We start from the raw sequence: 6758 nt of genomic DNA, 5'->3' as shown, positions 1-6758 counted from the left end.
GTTCCCACATTGGAGTACGAGCTTTGGCTGAAAAGGCCATCCACTTAGGATACTACTGGCCAAGCCTAAAATCAGACGCCATGAAACTGGTAAAGAAATGTGACAAGTGCCAGAGGTTCGCAACCTTAATTCATCGCCCAGCTAACAGTTTGTCGGCCATAAGTAGTCTGCTCCCCTTTGCAAAATGGGGCATGGACATCTTGGGTCCGTATACACCAGCGTCTGGTCAAGGGCGATATGTGTTGGTAGCAGTAGACTACTTCACGAAGTGGATCGAGGCCGAGGCCGTCCGGGGCATTAAGTGGACGGATGTGTCAGCTTTCATATGGAAGAACATAATTACCCGCTATGAAGTACCTCAATCGATGGTGTTCGATAATGGGCACCAGTTTGAAACATGCCAGCTCAAGAAATGGTGGGGAGACCAGGGCATAGCTCATTGCTTTGCCTCAGTCGGCCGACCACAAGCCAACGGCCAAGTAGAGGCCTACAACAAGTTGATCTCCAATGGTATCAAGCGCAAGCTTGAAAAAACAGGCGGCCTATAGGCCGATGAGTTGGTTAATGTGTTATGGTTCATACAAACAACAACAAAAAGTTCCACAGGGGAGACTCCATTCTTTTTGGTCTATGGTTCCGAGCAGTTCTCCCAATAGAGATGTACGAGCCTACCCTCCGGGTGATGTTATATGATGAATCAGCCAATTGGGAGGCCATGAAGACCGCCCTTGACTTTCTTCCAGAAGCCAGGGGCAATGCAGCGCTCAGGCACGAAATCTATCGCTTGAGGATGACAAGGGCATATAATCCCCGAGTATCTAAGCGTCCGCTAAAGATGGGAGACCTGGTGCTGAGAAAAATTAAAGCTGTAGGCCGAGCAAATGAGGATGGTAAGTTAACCCCAAACTGGGAAGGGTCGTATCGAGTTAGCGTAGAAGTTCGAGATGGTACTTTCTGTCTTGAAGCCCTAGATGGCCGTCCAATTCCACGAACATAGAACACGGACAATCTCAAAAAATATTATGTTTAAAGTCTTTTGTACTTAGCCAAAAAGCTGTATATACAGCTAGGTCTTAATGACCGAGCAATGTAATTAGAGCCGTACGACCCCAACAATGTAATCTTGACACCTTAATGAAAAAGTCAGACATTGTTATCTTATTGAGTTATCTGATTTCTTTTGCATATGCTTTTTGAAAGGCCGAGTGAAAATCATAACTATGTTGCTTGCAACATAGCAACACGGCCTATAAGAGCTGAACAAAATTGTTTACGATATAGCAAGATGGTCATAAGGGACCACAAAAAAAAATAATATAATATATATATAAAAGTATATATATGAATAATGACTGGAAAGTCACAGGTAAACCCCCATCAGGGCGGACGATAAAAGCATCAGGTACCCTAAATCTGTCAAGGGCATACCTAGGCATAATAGCCCAGCCAAATTTAGAAATTTCTGAGTTGAGATATTATTTGAAATTTCCTGAGCATGTCCGAGCGATAGATTCAACGGATGACTCACATAAGGTACATCAAGCGGCCGCATAAGCTGTTGATTCGGCGTATCACCTAATACAAGGGCAATCGTTACTATGATTTGATTAACTCGCTAGTTATTATACCCTTTAAGTTATAAAAACTAACGGGTCAATCAAACCACTTAGAATATGGATTAGGCAAACGTCGAATAAAGGGGCATACCCCCCCAGGTTCGTACGAAAGCACAAAAGCGTAAAAATGCTCAAAAATTTGCTAAGTGTAGAACAGATAAAATGAAACCGCTTAGAAGGCGGTAAAATTTGCATTAATAAAAACCGCTTAGAAGGCAGCAAAATATCTTACAAAGCCGCTCAAAACAGGCCGCACCAAATAAAAAAAAAAAATTCAACAAAAATAGAAGTTAAAGACTGGAAGGCTTGAATTGAGGGACGGCCAGAGGAGAACCTGGGCTCTATTTAGCCAAGTCTTTATCTTGGGCAGGCTCCTCAAAGGCAAGAGTGGACGCATTATCATCAGGCTGTGTCTCTTCTCCTTCTTCGCCTTCCGCCTCGTCCGCCTCACCCTCCTCATCTTCCTCCTTGTCCGAAGTGGCCGGTGTAACGACCAATTCGGGAGAAGGTTGTCCGGCCTTCTTGGCCTCCTCTCTGAGGCAGACAAAGTTGAGACGCTTAGCGAAGCGCTCCTGATAATAGGCGGCCTCCCCTTCCTCCACCATCAGCTCGAACGCCTCGAAGAAGTGGCTTTTCAACCTCTCCTCGACATTGTGTTCAATACGGACGATCTCGGTGGGGCTGGCCGGCCGAGGAGCCTTAAGCTGCTCAGACAAGTCTGAGACATTCTTCTTCAGCGTCTCCACCTTTGCCTTGACAGCCTTTGCCTCTTGGAGGGCCGTCTCGAGGTTCCGTTGAGCAAGGGCCAGGTCCCCCTTTAGCTTTTCAGACGCCTCAAAGCCCTCCCTCCATTGTTAGGCGTTAAGGATAGCCTCGTCCCTCTCCTGCCGAAAGGTGTCTGTGGCTAAGGTCTCCTTTTCAAGAGCCTTCCCTAGCTTCACCAAATCCTCAGCTTGTCGCGCCGCCTTGTCGGACAGCGCGTTAATCTGGGTCTTCAAGTGAACCCTTTGGATGGCAGCGGTCCCTGTCACTTTATCCTGGGCCTTTCTGACAGCGACCCAGGCCTCTTTCAGCCGTTCATTCTCCTTCTCCTTCCACTCTAAGAAGGTAGTGAGCCTGAGAAAGAGCTGCGCGCGGACGGAGATTCGTAAGTAAGAAAAATTGTTCAGGTGTAGAAGCTAAAATAGCAAGTGGACGCAACAGTTACCTCAGAGCTGCAATTTATCATGGGGCCGAGGAAGCCCTCGTTAATTCCCGGAGCTTGACCCTCTGTTCCTGAGGGACGGCCCTAGCCATGGCCTTCCTCATCGCTTTTTTGTCCACACCAGTCAGTCACTGGCCGGGCAGCCTCATATTCATCTCCTCCCCAATATCTGTACACAGTCGCAAAAGCTGTTAAGTCAGGAAAAACACAAGCTGGGAGGAGATGGGAAGTTGAAGGTGAAGGGAGGAGGAGGTTAAGTTTCGTCCTCCTCTAAACCTCTACGGCCGCTTAAATCTTCAGTCGAGTGACTAGTAGCCACTTGCCAGTCCGACTTCTCAACCCTTTGAACAGGGCACCCGTCCTCTCCCAAGGACAGGTCGTGGATCGACCTTGTTGGCGGGTCCACGGACTTGGAGTCCCCACTCATTGCCAGCTAGGGTTGGTCTCCTTTGGATTGCTTTGAAGTAACCCACGGCGTCGCTTTGGCCGTAGAAGCTGAAGGAGTCCTAGCAGAGACCGACTTCCTTTGTTTGGACGCCTTCTCTTTGTCCTTGGAAGAGGTGGTCGGTGCCTTTCGTTTTTCTCTAGGGGTAGGGGTGGCCAACTGCAAAGAAAGGAGGAAATTAGCGCAGGAATAATTAAGGCAAGTAAGCATCTGTGCTAAAAAGGGAAGGAGACCCCTCCAAACATAGCAGCACGGACATGAAGAAAAGTTCGCACAAAAAAGGTGACTCCCCCCATAGTAGCAGCACGGACAGAAGAAATTTTCCGTGCCAAAAAGGGAGGAAGCTTCTCCTCGATGTACTAGTACGGCAAAGGACTTAAAAGAGGGCAGCTCGTACCTCCTTGGCCTGCTCATACATTTGCTGTCGAGCCTTGTACCGAGCAAGATCAATCTCGGACATGTCAGCTTCCCCCTTCTGCTCCTCATCCAACATGGCATACGCTTCCTTTCAAAAAACAAAATTTAACCAACAGTTAGAATAATTACCAACACGAAATAAGTTCGGACGCCAGAAAGAGCTAAAGTCCCACCTTGGGGAATGTTTGTGTACAGGCCACATGTGGACATAAAAATTGGGTCCTGGAGCCAGCCAGCCAAGGAGATCCAGTTTTGGGGCACGGCCACCAACTTTCCATCCCGTCTAACCTTCCTGACTTTAAAATATTTAAGTTGGTGAGCCTGGTCTGGGTGGACGGGTGGTTTGTATGGTCTATGATCCCCTCGGCCGAGTTGGATCAGCTTTGCATTAAACTGATTCATCCGCAAATTGAACTCTGTATCCTTTGTTTAGATGCGGTAGAACCAGTTCTTCCAATCACGCCACTTCGACACACGGTCCATCACCACTATATAATCCTTTGTGGTGCAAAGTATGAACCATCCGTCCGTGTACTTCTCAAGGCGGATCATTGCGTGCATCTCGCAAAAAACCGGGAAATCCGGCTTGAAGCCCTTACGGATGCACGTCACCAAGTACCCAAATATGTTCAACCAGCTGTTTGGCACCAGCTGAAAGAGGGGAATATCGTACACGTCCAGTACTGTACGAATGAAGGGGTGAAGGGGGAAACGAAGTCCAACGTCTAAGGCAGCTCGATAGACGCTGAATGATCTGCGGCACGACCGCTCATCCTCCCAGGCGGCCACCAAAAGAGACCTTTTCGGGGCCTTAAGTTCAAATCCTTCTCCCAGCTGGAGAAATTCCTTGTACTTGTCAAAGCCATCATTCAAGTAGGCTAAGGCCGTGTTACCCACCGTACAGGCGTACGGTTCCTTAAAGGTGTCTACATTGGCAACGACCTCCTCGGCCGTTGCCTCACCCTCGGCCGTTGCCTCACCCTCGGCCGCATTCCCGCCTTCGGCCGTATCCACTGCCTCCTCTTCTCCAAGATGAGGAGCAGATCCAAACTCAATAGACAGAACTCTGTCCTAATCAGTAGCCTCAGCCGAGCTCCTACTTCTAGAGCCGTGGCCGCCCCTAGAGACAGCTGCCTCTTCAGGAACTAAGGGACCATTGCCCTTGTCCCTTGCAGCGGCCGCCTGATTTGTCGAAGAAGGGTTGCTGCAAGGTGACAGGTAGGACAACTCATTAATGATATCCCCATTCCTAGGCCTATCCGTTCTGCTATGTTAGAGATGGGATGGTGCAGGAACTAAGATAGACGGACCAGCAGTGGCCGCCCGAGAAAGGGAAGGAGGCCTCTCACGAGATAGCAACTCAGCCGCTTGCATGGCCGAGTTGGCATGTTGTGAGGACCTGAGTTCCGGGGTTGGCCCGGACACTCCCGCGGAAGAAGAGACGCCATGTGCACGTTGGCGCTCTTCAAAAGAAAAAGTTACTTCCACGGCCGAGCAATGAGTACCCGTGGAAGCGGTTGTATGGGTAGTAGACCCGGTTTCTACGTCCATGTTATTTGGGTCATAAGGATTCCTAGGATTGACCAGACAACCGTTTGGATTTCTGGCCGCATGAAGATCATATGTTTGCCTTGTCCTTGCCATGTCCGACTGCAGGGACAGAGAAGAATAGGTGGAGGTGAGTAGGTACGCACTAGAAGTGGACCCACTCCCTGAAGGAGACAACTCGTCTCCGTCCACTCTAGACTCCTCAGTCCCAGGCGAACGGTCGGCCTCATGAGGAGAAACAGACGAAGCCGAGTGTTGAGCCAGATTTGAAAAAATTAAATAACACAAGGAAAAGTAATAATACAAGTAAAGGTGAAAGGAAAGAAAACAGGCGGCCTACCTCTGTCCGTGTAGAAAACTTGAAGAGTTCTTGAGAAGACTTGAAAGTTGACCGGAAAACTCAAAAATATGCCCAGAAAACTCAATCACACGGCGGAGCTCTTGAAGAATTAAAGGAAATCACTTTCTCTCTCTAAAAAGCTCTGATCTCTCTCTAAAAATTCGCAAAGTTCTAAAGTGCAAAAGTGAGGTCAAACCCTCTGTATATATAGGAAAAATTTATGGGGGCATATTAGTAAATTCATCTTTCCCACCTTACAAATTCGAACGGTTATAATTTGAAAATGTAACCTAGAATTCAAAAGGGTGAAAAGATAGTCCTGTTAAGTTGGACGGAGAAAGAGACGGACGAGTAACGGCGTATCCAAATAGACGGTCAAGTAAACGGAATTAAGGGATTCGTCCTAAAAATTCGGGCGTCCGAGCTCACCCCCGAGAATAGAAGTGGCATAGTTCGTCCGTCTAACACCCGGACTCGAGCGTCCCCTAGAAAAGTTTTTAGGTGGACGAAGATAGTCAACCAGCGCAGGACGGCCAACTTTATAAGGGCGGACAGATCTGCTCGCCTTCTCAGCAACATGCCCAGTCTCCATGTACTCGTACGCCTCAAGATGGGTGAAAGATAGTCAACCAGCGCAGGAGGCGGCTTGTAGAGTACGAGCCACCCCCTCTGAGGGGCAAATGTTTAGGGTAAAAATACCCCATAAACGTGGTCCAACCTAGTAGCGACACGTGGCCCAGTCAAAGGGTGACACGTGTCCCTATGGGAAGATAATGCGTGTCCAAGGCTCAAAAGAGCACCTGAAACTAGCATAAAGAGGCCTTATTGCATCATAGCCCAACTCCCGAGAAATATTCTTGAAAGCCGCAAAATGGCGCCCCCGTATTGCGCGTGGCACCTCCTGATTGCGCAGCCAATCATGTTACGGAATTTTAGGTCACAAACCCTAAAGGGGCACAAACTCCCACCTCTATAAATACCCCAATCATTTATGATGGGAGGGGTGGATTACGACATTACATAAAAAGAGCATAAAATAGCTCAAACTTCTCTCTACTTTCTCTCTCTAGCCTTTCCGTTTTAGATCTCTAATTTGATCGTCGAAGGCGAATATTCCGGTAAAGGAATATTCGTTCATTTTGCAGGTGTCCGAGTCTCATTGCCTGAAGAGCGTGACCAGTATCCGAG

Source organism: Chenopodium album, chromosome 16, assembly GCF_948465745.1.
Source record: "Chenopodium album chromosome 16, dcCheAlbu1.1, whole genome shotgun sequence".
In the NCBI taxonomy this organism is placed as follows: Eukaryota; Viridiplantae; Streptophyta; class Magnoliopsida; order Caryophyllales; family Amaranthaceae; genus Chenopodium; species Chenopodium album.
The sequence above is the reverse complement of the archived record's forward strand: the minus strand, read 5'-3'. Positions refer to the sequence as shown.